This window comes from Balaenoptera ricei, chromosome 5 (genome assembly GCF_028023285.1).
Source record: "Balaenoptera ricei isolate mBalRic1 chromosome 5, mBalRic1.hap2, whole genome shotgun sequence".
In the NCBI taxonomy this organism is placed as follows: Eukaryota; Metazoa; Chordata; class Mammalia; order Artiodactyla; family Balaenopteridae; genus Balaenoptera; species Balaenoptera ricei.
The window spans coordinates 54,616,290-54,631,434 of NC_082643.1; the positions used below are offsets into that span (position 1 = coordinate 54,616,290).

At 42.8% G+C, this 15,145-nt stretch overlaps 1 protein-coding gene across 2 annotated transcripts in view; it reads right to left on the reverse strand.

Moving 5' to 3' along the window:
• Positions 1-15,145, reverse strand: part of SLC4A4 (solute carrier family 4 member 4) — a 399,214-nt gene that overhangs the window by 335,697 nt on the left and 48,372 nt on the right. Inside the window, exon 1 of one of the 2 annotated variants that reach the window (XM_059922879.1) lies at positions 7,833-8,076. The exons of the other annotated variant lie outside the window; for it this stretch is intronic. The gene's annotated coding sequence lies outside the window, so the exon portion shown is untranslated. Of the gene's footprint in view, positions 1-7,832; positions 8,077-15,145 lie in introns of those variants that run through there. 2 annotated transcript variants of the gene reach the window in all.

The window sequence follows — 15,145 nt, forward strand, 5'->3', positions numbered from 1 at the left end:
TATTCATCTTTAAATATTCCATTTTTCACGAAACATGGTTTCCAAGGTATCAGCACTGGAAAACCCACTACAAGATTTTAAATCTGGAAATTGTTGGCCAGCATTCTAATTATAGAAGCAAAAAATATTCCGTGTGTAAGCTCTGGGGGCTCACCCATGGGGTAAAGAGCACTATAATCATTTTCAAGGATTCTCCAGGTCCTGTGTGTGTTATTTGGGGGCATAAATTTGATTTGAGCTACATAGTGAAATGCGTGATCTCAAGCTGCTGGCTACTAGACTCAATTTTTCAAGCTGATGTTTAATAAACCCTGTTCCCAACTCAGCTTTAGCAATAAAAAGTAAAAGTTCTAGAGAAAAAAATGTAAAACACAGTTTGAAGCATGCAGAGTTAACAGCTCAAAAAGGGTGCTTAAGTGTGTTGTTCATTCATTCAGCAAACAAGCATCTATTACTATGTCAGGAACTGCTCTCAGTGTTGGAAATTCAACTCAAGAGTAAGACAGGTTTAGAACACAACAACAATAATAAAATAACTGAAATATGTATAGCCATTTACAGTTCTGAGCAAGGTTTTATAAATACCACCTCATCTGTCTCCCATAATACCTCTAATGAATTAGGTTTTACAGCCATTTTAATAATGAAAAAAACAAGAGATCTATTACAGATGATTTTCTAAATTCTCCGAATCAAATAACTCACAAATAAGAGAGCCTGGTCTCCAACTCATACCTTCCAAATGCACATTTCCATCAGTCACTGGGCAATACCACATAACAAGGTACTCCACTTTTATGGTAAGCACAGAGGACACATTCTGTATGGTTTCGAATGTTGTGTTAAAGTTGTTTTTTTTAAGGACACAGTTTCACAGATCCAGACTACGGTGTTTACAAGTTCAAAATGTTTCTAATCAAACAGGATACTACAAAAACTGGTTAGAACCGACTAGGCCCAAGATGTTGCAAGATTCGACTTCCAGGAGACCTTGAACCTCAGTATATGCTCATCGTAATACATTAGCATATGCTAAATGCCACACCCACAGGTGCCAGTCCAGAGGCTGATCATAAAGGGGCAAAATGTGGGCAGTGGCCCAATTCCTGGAAATCCCCACCCCTTCCTCAAAACAGGTGAAATAATCCTCCTACTTGTTAGCCTATGAAATAACCCAGCCCATAAAAACTAACAACCCTACATCCCTGGGATGCTCTCACCTTCTGAAATGGACCACATTCTGCCTATGGAATGTGTATCTCTGAATAAACTCACTTTCACTTAAAAAAAAAAAAAGATGTTTCCAATCTCTTCACCCGTTTATTTTATTATACAGAAACATTGATGAACGAGTTTGTCTGGTTAGCTTAGCTTTCTAAACAAATAAGGTAAGTTTACCCCGCAAGTACTAAAATCTGTAACTTGGGATAACATACTGGGCAGAAACTCCATGAGCAAAAACCCTGAACTAGTACTTCACAAAAGAAAAACAAAAGCCAATCAACATGTAAAAAGGTACAAACGGTACTCTGGGAAATGTAAATTAAAACCACAATGTGAGGGCTTCCCTGGTGGCTCAGTGGTTGAGAATCTGCCTGCCAATGCAGGGGACACGGGTTCGAGCCCTGGTCTGGGAAGATCCCACATGCCGCGGAGCAACTAGGCCCGTGAGCCACAACTACTGAGCCTGCGCGTCTGGAGCTTGTGCTCGGCAACAAGAGAGGCTGCGACAGTGAGAGGCCCGCGCACCGTGATGAAGAGTGGCCCCCACTCGCCACAACTAGAGAAAGCCCTCGCACAGAAACGAAGACCCAACACAGCCAAAAATAAAAATAAATAAATAAATAAAAATTAAAAAAAAAAAAAAAACCACAATGTGATACCACTATACATCCACTAGAATGGTTAAAATTAAAAAGAGATGATACCAGCTGTTTGTAAGGATGTGGGGCAGCCAAAACTCTCATAAGATGCTGGTACCACCTTTAAAGGAAGGCACTATCTACTAAGTCTGGCTCACCAATTCACCTCACAACACACACATCCCAAATTCCCATATTCACCAAAAGACATACGTAATAATGCTCAGAGCAGCACTTTGCATAATAACCAAAAACTGGAAAAAAGACTCAAATGTCCATCAAGAGTGAATTTATTCAAGAGTCCATCATGAATAAATTGTGGCATTCTTATAAAGTGGAACACTATAATGCAATGAGAATAAACAAACTGTTGCTACGCACAAAACGTGAATGATTCTCACAAACATAACGCTGAGCAAAAGCAGGCAGGCACAAGGATACACAACTTTTCTGGTAGAAAGTTCAATAAAAGGTAAAAGTAACCTGCAGTCCCAGAAGTCAGGAGAGAAGCTACTCTTGGCAGGGAGGAAGGAGGGGCTTCTGGCTGCTGACAATGGTCTACATCTTGGCTTTGGTGCTGGGTCAGGGCTGTATTCACTTAGGTAAATCACTGAGCTATTTACTTATAATTTAATGGCATGCATACTTTTCTATACGCATGTTACATTTCAATAAAAATGTAAATAGATAGGAAGACGGGAAGGAGAAAGGGGAGGAGGGGGAAGGGAATGTATGAAGTGATGCTATCAGGGCAGCGTAGAGTCCAAACCACCAGGCTTCCTTTCATTCTTACATCTGCTATTAGTAGTTAGTCTACCTCTTCCTTTACTACCAAGCTGTTCTCTGGCACTTGTCAATGTTATCCATGCAACTGCCAATATCAGGCCATTTCTATCTTCTAATTTGTAGGTTACCGCTTGCTGTAGGATTAGAAATGTTATAATCAGCTGCTGGAACTGTATCTGAATTAAAAGAGTAAACAGAATCTGAGAGATGTCCTATAAGTAAAGTGAATCCTCTTTAATGATGTCTTTTTTTTTAACCCTCTATTTTGCCTGCTCAGAGGCTGTTTTGCTGAAGAATATGCCAAATATAGGAGTTCCAAATAGATAGAGTTGTTACTAGGCCCTATCCGTGAATACTAGGTCTCCAGGCCAAAGCTAGAATTAACAAACATAAAATTCCAGATCCCACAAGTTTACTTATTTGCAAATAGTATAAGAGAATATCAGGCAGTGAATATATTTATAAAAAAGAAAAGAAACTGCTAACTTTTTTTTTTTTTTTGGCTGCGTTGGGTCTTCACTGCTGCGTCCGGACTTTCTCTAGCTGCTGCTAGCGGGGGCTACTCTTCGTTGCAGTGCATGGGCTTCTCATTGCAGTGGCTTCTCTTGCTGTGGAGCACAGGTTCTAGGTGCCTGGGCTTCAGTAGTTGTGGCACACAGGCTCAGCAGTTGCGGCTCAAGGGCTTTAGAGCGCAGGCTCAGTAGTTGTGACGCACGGGCTTAGTTGCTCCGCCGCATGTGGGATCTTCCCCGACCAGGGCTCGAACCCGTGTCCCCTGCATTGTTAGTCCAACTGCTAACTTCTTACCCAAGGCATTATGAACAGTTTTTCTAATTGTGTCACTCATAGAACATCGTATCAGCTTCAAAGAATATATTCCTTTCTCATTTTGTATTTTTATTAATTTTGATTTTTCAAATCCCCCAAAAAAGTATACTAAAAGTTTTATTTAAAACTTTTTTAATGTTTCCAATACAGAAATTTCAAGTGAAACAAAGGATACTCTTTTTCTACACAATAATCCACAAAGGGAAGCAGCCGCATAGCACAGGGAGATCAGCTAGGTGGTTTGTGACCACCTAGAGGGGTGGGATAGGGAGGGTGGGAGGGAGGGAGACGCAAGAGGGAAGAGATATGGGAACATATGTATATGTACAACTGATTCACTTTGTTATAAAGCAGAAACTAACACACCACTGTAAAGCAATTATACTCCAATAAAGATGTTAAAAAGAAAAAACACACACACAAAAAAAATCCACAAAGTCAAAAAAAAAAAAAAAACCTTGAAATACTAGTTGGTGATTATTTCCTTTTACATCCTAATTTCATGTAACTTCTTTCTGTATCCATTCGCCATGAAAAACAAAAGTTAGCTCTCAAGCCTGGAGCTAGAACGGGCACACACAAACTGAAAGCTTCACCCGCGGGCACTGCAGGACCTGAACTAAAGAGGAGACAGGTGGGTGCCTCTGCTGAACAGAATTACCTACAGGAACGGAAACTCTCACTTTACACCAGGATCAATGTTCATCTGCTTTAGTATCTTAAAAGCTGTGACTAAAACAATACTCGTTCATTTGATAACAGTCATTCAATAAACAGGCGTCACTAGTTCAAAGATGAAATGTTCATTCCCACCTCCACCAATAATTTTCCGCTTAGTTTAAGAAAAGCATACAAAGTTCGCTGTGTCGTAGCTTCCTCATCTTTTCAACAAGCATGATAATCCCTTACATCTACTTAATTTGCAGGGAAGAAGAAAAAGATGGATGTTTTGGCTTCTGAAAACAACTATAGATGTACATGGTTTCACCATTATTAGTTCTATCACCATCTTTTCGAACACATAACTTAATCCAAAGGCAAGTAAGACCTTATCATTGAGGGATGAAATTATGAACATCATGAAGAAGACTGGAAGAAAAAGTTTTCTCTCTTCTTTGTCACAGCAGGTAAATAAATCCATCACCATTCATAGCTGGCTGTCCTTTTGATGCCTTGTTTGAAATGCCATTTCACTGCTGAGACTAGAGAAATGCAATAAAAGTCATTGCCACAAAATCATTATGACAGTCATAAATATGGTTTCAGATAAAATGAAATCGGCTACCTCTACAAATGAGTATTATTCGTGCACCTGTGCATGTGCATGTGTGTAAACGTACATCAGACAAAAGAACTGGGTAAAAGGTGGGTTAAAAGAATCCATCTCCACTGCTGCAAAAATAACTAACGGTGTGCGCTACAGGGGATATAAAATATCATCTTAATGTTAGAAGGACAGCAGCATATTTTCTATTTGTGACATAAACATATCAAATGCTTAGCTCTTGGGAGAAATGCAAAAGTGTATGTGAAATACAACTTAGCCCTGACCTTATATGAAAAAAACATTATTCTTCCCCTCCCTTAGAATTCCTGCATTATGCAAAAAGTTCCTGAAAGCAGCAAGATCTAGTTTAGTTTTGTAAAAGTCTTACTAACTTCCTGGATGTTCCTAAACTATGTGTTTTGCTAAATGGCTCCCCGAACATAGATAAATGTCATAAATCACAGGTTGGCCTGAGAAACTGCAGCAACAGTGAGAACCAAGATAGGTGTTCCGCTTACAGCTTCTTTTGTCCCATCAAATCATGTGCACTGATTCTTTCCATTTAGCAATCAAGGAAAACCTCCTTAGAAACTTTCATCATCATTAGATTTTTCTCTTCTCAGTTTGTTCTTTCCACTCCCAATCTTTATAGCTATCAACTCCAGTCTTGGCTTCTATTCACATTAAAAACGAACACAGAAACGCTCCAAAACAAGTAGATGATGTGTGTTGCCACACTTAAGTAGCAGTGAATTCTCACAGGACTCTCTCCCCTAACAACAGTAGTCCTCGCGGACTGCAGCGCCCTCAGAGGCAGGCAGAGAAACCTGATTATCTACATGATTCAAAAACTTATGTGTATTTCCTTTCCTTAAGTGCTGTGTTTTCTTTAAGATGTAAGCTATGGCCTGACTAGCCACCTTGTTATCAGAACAAGGGATCAGAACCTTAAAATTATACTTGCCGGAGCTAAGTGAAAAAAGAAATTACCACCAGAGTGTGCTGGAAGTTGTCCCAAAGGTTACCCGTGTCTATCTCAATGTTTTCTCTAAATATGATTCCCTGTACTACTTTCACACACTGTTCTAAACCCAAAACATATTCTAATCATTTAAAAGGCTAAACTAATAACACTAACATTCAAACATTTAAAGCCATTTTATGTTAACAAAATGAACTAAAAGAGATACATATATTTTAGTAAGGCTCCAGAATGACCCCTAAACATTAAATGATACCCAAAACCTCATTTTGAAAACAGCTTCATGCAAAATGTTGGGGGATTCTTAGTATTCTGTTTTCACAAAGGTAGACATGCCTGGAACTTTCAAAATATCCCATCTTATCCCTCTCACCTCCACTCTGATAAATACCCTATGCCTCAAGAGTTCATAAGAGTACTACTTTCCTCCCTCTATCCATATATGTAGGAGTTTTTTGTCATCTTACCAGAGACTCTGAGATAAAGTTAAAACTATTCAATTTCAAGATGTAATAGAAAGAGAACAGAATCCTATCACTACATTTAACTTTAAAATGAAAGTAAAAGTTTTTTTTCCCCAGTTGTTAAAGCTATAGAAAAAGAAGTAGACATGCTTTCTCTGATTGAAGTTATACTAATAACCTCAATCTAAGTGCCATAATGACCATGAAAATTACTTAAATGTTAATGTGATGGATACAAGGAAGAGAGTTCTTAAGTCAGAAACCTTTTCAAAAGACATTACATTGGCCATAAGAAGCTACTGAATACTGCTCTAACTGCTTTGAACAATCTATTCAAATCAAAATGAAAAACTAAGCCCTATTGAGCAATGTACACTTAAATTTAATTCAGGTAGTATTCGAACTCCAAGTCCCAGATACATGAGAAAAAGGGAAATATGTTACAATGCAGTGTCTCTTAGGAAAGGAATTGTTCCAGGATTTGAGACAATGTGTGTTTGGCACAGGCCAGTGTTCATGATTTCCCATTGGGAGTAACTTTCTCCAGCACTGAAGTGAAATGGGAAAAGAAATGAGGAGGGTAAACCAGAATTATAAAGTGCTCTTCATCGTCAAGCCTGGAAAGAGCTTGGTGCAGGCCAATTATGAAGGCAAGGCCTGGAGAAGGAATGAGGGGTGGACAAAACAGAAGTTTTACATGGAACTTTTTTAAAAAATGGTTTACGATGGTAGAACAGAGGTAGAATGGCTTCCTTCTCCATCTCTCATGTCAAGTTCCGGATTTTTTTGTTGTTGCTGTTCTTTTGTTCTTTAATAACTTTCCTGCTTGTGGTGCTTGCTGCAGTTTGCTGATGTAGTTCCCAACTCCTGCCTTCCTTTGGTGACTCTTATTAACGGACTGGCAAAGGCTGGGTAAAATGCACTTAAGAAAAAAGAAATCACCTCTTCTTGCCAAGACGCACATGATGCCCAGTACCTGAGGAAGAGCTCCACTGTCGCCGGCCAAGAGAAATCCCAGTTTAACCTCTGCCTACCCTTTCCAAATCCATTGCAAATAATTGTGTGTGTGCCACTTGCAGAGAATCTGCCTGACTCACCCCCGCCTTCGGCGTGCCAGGGAAAGATGTGAATGCTCCATCTCGGAGCTGGCAGTGAAGTGGGGGCCGCGGTCTCGGCGGCACCTAAAGTTCCCCCCCCAAGCCTCCCCCGCTAGTGGGTTTGGGGATGTTACCCTCTCAAGCAGGTGCCCAGCCACACTGGGGCCACCCAGGCTCACAGGAACACACGTGTCACTGCGCCGGAGCCCAGCCCGCGGGGTACAGTGGCCCCCCAGTCCGGGCGGCAATGCCGGGTTACGCGCTGAGGCTTTACACTGGGGGAGAAACAGGACCACCCAAACTCTTCCTCTAAACGCGAAGAAGAAGAAAAGTACTTTTCCGCGTCCTCGTCTTGCACACTCCGCCAGCGCCCAGCCCCGGGGATGCCCGGCCAGCAACTGACCCCTCTCTCCCTCCCGGCGCGCGCCAGAGGCCGCCTGAGCCCCCTCCGGGACCTGCCCCGGGCCCGCCGCCCCAGCGCCCGCCGCCGCCGGGAGGCGGGGGACTCGGCCGACCCTCCCTCCCCGGCCCCGGCCGGGCGCTCACCTCCTGGGGTCCGGCTTCCGTCGCTCCTCCAGTTTGGCGGCTGAGTGTGGGGCTGCAGCTGCCGCCGCCGCCGCCGCCTTCGCCGCCTTCGCCGCCGCCGCCGCCACCGAAGCGCTGCCCGGCGCGCCGCCGGGGCTGGAAGCTGGGGGCCCGCGGGATCCCCGGAGGCGCGGGCTCGGGGCGCGGCGGGGCCGAACCGCGGGAAGTTGGTGTGAGGCGCGGAGCGAGCGGGGCGCGAGCCACCCGCGCCCAAGTAGTCACAACTTTGCCGCCCGGGTGGGTGCGCGCTCCGGAGCGGAGGGAGGCGAGGACGGGGCGAGGGCGCTGGGGCGGGAGGGTCCTCGGAGCCGGCAGGACGGGAACCTGAACAGCCCGCGAGAAAAGGGGGGAGATAGCGCGGGGGGGTAGATATCTACACGGCCCGCGTGGTGAGCGGCCAGTGAGTGTGGGAGAGCGCGGGCGTCTACTCTACTTTGCCTTCTGCAGCTCCTGCATATTTATGGGGATCGCCGACGTTTCTGCCAGTAACTAACACTGCAGCGGCGGTGCCCGGCCTGGACGCCCCTCGGGAGCGAGCCCGGGGAGGGCGGGGGGATCGGAGAAGGCGGCGGTGGCGGAGGTTGTGCCACGAGCGCGAGCCCGCGATCCATATTTAAAGCCGCGACTGGCCTCGGCCGGCCCCCTGCCCTGCCCTCGCTGGCGCCCGCCCGGCCCCCACCGCTCCGGGCCGCCGCTCGGCGTCAGCAGCCCGGGCTTCGGCGGTGGTGGCGGCGGCGGCGGCGGCGGCGGCGGCGGCGGCGGCGGCGGGGAGGGGCCTCGGGCCGCACCGCCTCTGCCGGGGGCCCCGGCTCTGCGCGCAGCGCCCGGCTGGAGCTGACCGAGGACCCGGCTCCCGACCCGCTGCCTTCGCCTTCCTGGGTTCCCTCTCTCTCACGCCCTGAGCGGGCTGCGAGGACCAGCTTTTTGTCCTATTCGCTAGAGTTCCCCGCTGGGGAGAGCTTATTCTCTCTTCCAGAACTGAAGTTGCTGGCATTTCCCAGCCCCAGGTCAGTCTTGACGCTACTTTATAAAACTTGAGGAATATAGGTAGAGAGAGTGCTGCCAGCACACAGTATTAAGACATCGTACACCTTTAGCAGAGCATGTCTGGGGAGAGCACGGCTCTCAACCTTGTCCTTCGCTTATGTCACTGGACTTCTGTCGTCCTCAAGCAGTTTGGGAAACATCTTTAAGCCATCCAAGGGAGTTTCTTGAGGATATAAACGGATTATTGTATTTACTGTGTTCCTAAGGCCAATTAGAGTTTAAGTCCCCTTTGCCAAGCACATACTACTAATAATATATCAATGACCCAGCCCCATCGTGATCAGTTAAGTAGACCCTTAAGCTATAAACAGACCGTCAGCACAGACACCATCTAATGTTTTTAGTACTGCTAGAGAGAAGCCTCTTAATGGATTTGAGCCGCATGGTATATGACGTAAGCCTATATAAGCCTATTAATACATATTATATATATAATATACATGTGGAAGTCACTGACCAAACTGCATCTTTGAGGATAGCTACCAAAACACATAAAGCCCAAGAGAAATAATATCACATACTGACAACCTGCTCCAAAGATTTGGTTCCAAACCTTCCTTCAGTGCTAAGCTGTAATTAATAAGACCGGGGGAGGGGGGCGAATCTCGAGGGAAATAATTTGGGGGCAAGGCTTTTTTTTTTTTTTTTTTTGTCTGCGTTGGGTCTTCATTGCTGCCTGCAGGCTTTTCCCTAGTTGCGAGGAGGAGGGGGTGGGGCTACTCTTTGTTGCGGAGCGCAGGCTCTAGGCGCGGGCTTCAGTAGTTGTGGCACACGGGCTCAGTAGTTGTGGCTCGTGGGCTCTAGAGCGCAGGCTCAGTAGTTGTGGCGGTCATACTCCGCGGCATGTGGGATCTTCCTGGACCAGGGCTTGAACCCATGTCCCCTGCATTGGCAGGCAGATTCTTAACCACTGTGCCATTAGGCAAGTCCCAAGGGAAAAGACTTTTCTTGCCAGTATTTAAAACTGGAATAGATCTATTGTACCTCACCAGTGCTTGGGAAGCAGGTATATACTCGTATCTTTTTAAAAAACTTAGTGTGTTTAAAATCCTTAGTCAATGCTCAGGAGACACTAGGAACTACCAGAAGCTGTCTAATGTTTAAAATTAAATTGCATTAATGTTGTGTGTCTGGCTGTTGTTACATCTGGCTCACATATATGCTCACACAGTCAACATGACCCACTGCAGTGATGTGGGAAATTCAAAACAGAAGATTTTTTTTTTGTTTAGCTTTAAAGGTTTTCCCTACATAGTTATATTTTGTTTTTAGACTAATGTTAAAATTAACTTTCAGTCCCTGAGCACACAGTTAGCAAGAATCAGCAACCCCAAAGTAAGCTCACAGGAAAAGAGAAGACACTTTTGTATTAAGAATTTACAACTGCTGTTCAGCAGTTTTTCACACTGTGGATTATGTATTTCAACATAGCTGACAATTTCTCATTATAATCGTGAACCAGCCATGAATGATCAGCGTTGGTGACTGTTTGGGAAAGGAAAAATCCAAGAAGCTTATGTTTTCCAATATTCTGCTTCAAAATACATCAAACTGTCCTTCACACAAACCAAATAAGTAACCCCTGAAGGCATTTCACTAACAAGATTGACAAAATTTTACCCTGAAAGAGTATGCAGCTGGAGTGTGGGGTGGGACGCAGAGAGGGAATTAGAGCACTTTGGGCTGAGGTTTTGTGTGTGCCTTAAATTAATGAGAAAAAGAGCTGTCACTGGCAACAAGCCAACAACCTGTTATCTTTCTCATTACTTGACGTTTGGTATCCCACAATTAAAAGAGCATGTTCCATTTCCTTTCCTATTGATTATTGTCCAGTAATTGAGATGCATGTGTTTTTCTTTTGAAAGGTCATTAACTTTTCTCGTTATCTCTGCATGTGGTCACCTTTGCTATTGCTATTCTGAGCAAGGACAATGAATCCTGAGATCTTTTTTTCACTGATCCTAAACCTTGAATTATGTCCCTTGATTCTCATGAGCCCAAAGAAAGATTTATTTGTTCATTTTGTACTGGAGTTCACACAGCTTGGTGACAAGAAGGATGAACAGAAAAAATTAATGGAATTAGAAAAACAGTATAAGTAGTCTTTTCGGATAATGATTTTTTTTTTTTTTTAATAAGTAACTCTCTGTCGGGCTTCCCTGGTGGCACAGTGATTAAGAATCCACCTGCCAACGCAGGGCACATGGGTTCGAGCCCTGGTCCAGGAAGATCCCACATGCCACAGAGCAACTAAGCCCATGCTCCACAACTACTGAGCCTGCGCTCTAGAGCCCATGAGCCACAACTACTGAGCCCACGTGCCACAATTACTGAAGTCCGTACACCTAGAGCCTGTGCTCCGCAACAAGAGAAGGCACCGCAATAAGAAGCCCGCACACAGCAACAAAGACCCAACACAGCCAAAAATAAATTTAAAAAATAAATTTATTAAAAAATAAAATAACTCTCTGTGCTAAATGACCTTCTAGAATACTAACCCACTACTTAACTTATCAATCAAGTTTCTCTGATATCATCCAACGTCCTTATAGGCACCTAAAGGAAACAAAGATGGGAGGAAGAACCTTTGTTTCAATGACAGGCACCATCTAGTGGCAGCAGGTGATGAAACCTCCTGACGACCTAAAGTCTCCAGCAAGATTGAAGATGAAGGTTTTCGAATAGGCAGGCCAGGCATTCCTGGTCTTGGAGAAGCTTGGCACTCTTTGATTCTAAAACAAGAAGTTTGTATGTTAAAAAGTAATGCAACTAGTAGACCCTGTGACGATTATTCACAGAAGTAGGGCACAGATCTGACCTGCAGGTAGAATTATTGCCACAGAGAGTTTTCTCAATCTTTGTGTGATTGTGTATAGTCACACCTCTTTATAAGGACCTCTATTTTTTTTTTACTTAAAGACCTCTGTATTTAAGTTTCTTTATATAAACCAAGGAGAGTGATGGCTTGTCACTGAATATTATCTATAAAGCATTTTTTTCAACAAATAGCAGAGCCCATAAACTATTATTTGGGGTTTTTTATTATTCTATTTTACTAGAAAAGAAAAAAAGGGTGAAAGATATAATTGAATGCTTATCCTGGAGTTATACAAAATTGCAACATTCATACACATCTCATTTGGGGCCCTAAACAAAAGAAGGTAGTATAGATATGTTATATCCTCTTACTACAAACTTCAAAGAATAATCAGAAATGTTTCTCAATATCAGCTTCTTTTTAAACACATGGCTCATTGGTGGAAGTCTGATAAACATTTTGCTACACAGAATAGAGATTTTCTTTGTGCCAATACTTGTTTTGACGTGTAGTTGTTTTGTTATTAAACAATATTGCTATCATATGCTCATTAAAGTGGCTGCCCTGGAATCAGTTTAATCAACCACTTCATACTGTAAGAGTAAGGAAAGAGAAAATCACTTTTTCTTCCCATCCTGGGACTAGTCTGGGATGAAACTGAAGATATAGACAAAGAGAGACAAAGAGATCACTTAAAGACTTCATTTTTGTTTCACTTACACTCCAGAAATTACATATTCAGTCTGAAAAATTCCTGAATAAATTCAGCCAACCTTGATATATAATCTATATTCCCTCCTTCAAATTCCAGGTTTAAAAATAACTGTAGTCCCACCCACATAGAGAACAAACATATGGATACCAAGGGGGAAAGGGTTGGGGGAGGAATTGGGAGATAGGAATTGACATATATACACTATTGATACTATGCATAAAATAGATAACTAATGAGAACCCACTGTATAGCACAGGGAACTCTACTCAGTGCTCTGTGGTGACCTAAAATGGGAAATCCAAAAGAGAGGGGATATATGTATATGTATAGCTGATTCACTTTGCTGTACAGTAGAAACTAACACAATATTGTAAAGCAACTATACCCCAATAAAAATTAATAAAATATTTTTTTAAAATAACTGTAGTCCCTTTTTATGAGGAGTGAAGAAAGATGAACACAGGTTTTGTAAGCTGTCAGCATGGCACGAGCTAGGGAAAATAATTTTATTTGGTTAAATATGCATCATAAGTTGCTTCACAGCTTAAACTACTGAACTCTCAGCCGTATCCAAATGTCATTTTAAAACACGTGGGACTTTCCTGGCCATCCAGATTTGATCAAATCCACGGATTTGATCCCTGGTCAGGGAACTAAGATCCCATATGCCGTAGGCGCAGCCTAAAAAAATAAAATTAATTAATTTTTTTAAAAACCACATACCTAACGTCAAATATTAGAAGAGGTTCTAACTTCTAAAAACAGGAGACTATCTCTGTTCATGTCGAGTGAGGCAAGTTATTCAACGTTTCTGGGCCTCAGTTCCCTCAGCAATAAAATCAAGGGGCTTAAGATAATTACCCAAAACCCCAATAATTCCAATAGGATACTACAGTATTTTCCTTTAATAAAATTTGAACAATATGTTTGTGATAGAGAGAAACTTGCAAATATTTCAGAAATAGTATTGACACATTTATTATGAGTGCTCAGTTTAATAACGCTAGGCCAGAGTTTCAGCCTCTTCCTCCTACAGGAATTCTCCCATGGATCAGCCCCAACAGCAGGACACAGGCCTCTCTGTTTGGAAAGGAAAAGGGAAAATTAAATTGAGCTACTAAGCCACTACAACCTATGCTCTCTATGATTAAAAAGATTAGTCTGGTTTTAGGTAAGATAGTAGAGAATTACATCAGACTTTTCTACCAAAACCGACTCCCAGGGCCCATGGACTCTACTAATCAGTGTGTGCGTGTGTGTGTGTCTGTGTGTCTGTGTGTATGTGTCTGTGTCTGTGTGTGACCCACTAGCCACGTCCCAGACACAGACAGGTGCTTGTTCCTTTGTATCCTGCTGGCCTCCCGCCTCCTGGAGGATGAATAAGCCCAGATGGCAGGCTGCTTGCTCTGAAGTTGCTCTTCCTTTTCTCCTATGGACTGAGTCACATGGACATAGCTGTTCCACTGTGTGGAGACAGGTTTTCTACAGATTAACCAACCACTGGATCAAACTGGTCCATGACCATTCTCATCCCATTGGTCTACTCCCCAGACCAGGCCTATCCTGCAGCCCACAACACCCCCCATCTCCTTGCGAATAACCAAACAGTTGACACTTCCAGTGCACATCTGCAAGACTGATCTCTTTACAGGAAATGCTGCAAGATTGAAATCTGAATATTAAAAGTTGCCTCTTCTTTTTACCCCTATCCTGAGGGAGGACACATTCTGAGCAAATTTGCCCTTTATGACTTTTCAGTTTCCCCTTGCTGACCAAAAGATGCTCAGTTCTACACAGAACATGAAGCATGATTGGGTTATCCATTCAGCCCACAAATACTTATCAAGCACCTACTGTGTGTCAAGGACTCTTCCAGGTGATGAGTTCCTAGAACAAGCAAAGTCCTGGCTTCATGGAGATTACAAGTGGACAAATATCAATAAATAGACAAGCTAATCTCCATTTCCTTGGAATGCAAAATGCTGTGAAGTAATAAATGGTATAAATAGGGTGGCCAACCATCCCAGTTTATAGTTCCAGTTTACCCTCTTATCCCTGTGTAATGATAATAGCACTCCCTTTCATTATCAAATGAGAAATTGCTGAGAAGTTATAGAATCACCCTAGCTCCAGAAGAAACAAAACACAGTGAGAGGGTGAGGGAGAGCCGTTTGCAAGTGGGTATTAGGGAAGGCCTTTCTGACATGATGATGTTTGAGCACACAGATCTGAATGACAAGATGAATACATATGAAAAATTTTAAAGGCAACTTGACAGGACAAACAGCATTTGGCACGAGTCTTAACACATAGTAGGAACTCGATAATTACTCATAGAATGATCCATTGCATCCACTCTTTTTGGAACATTAAAAAGAGAGACCCTTACTCAACCAGAATACATTTCTATTACAACAGATTCAGGCTCCACAAATTCCTTAAGACATCATTCTTCCTAATCTATAACTTGTAGACTGTATCTATGTATTTATTTGCATGTGCATAAAACATCTCTGGAAGGATATAAAAGCAACTAAAAGCAGTATTTGCCTCCAGGAAAGGGAACTAGGTGATTGTGGGGTAGGCATAGGCAGAAAGACTTTTCACTGTATCCTTTGTAATTTTTTGAATTTTGAGCCATGTGGATCAATTGCTTATTTTTTAACTTAAATTTGAATTAAAATATATAAATAA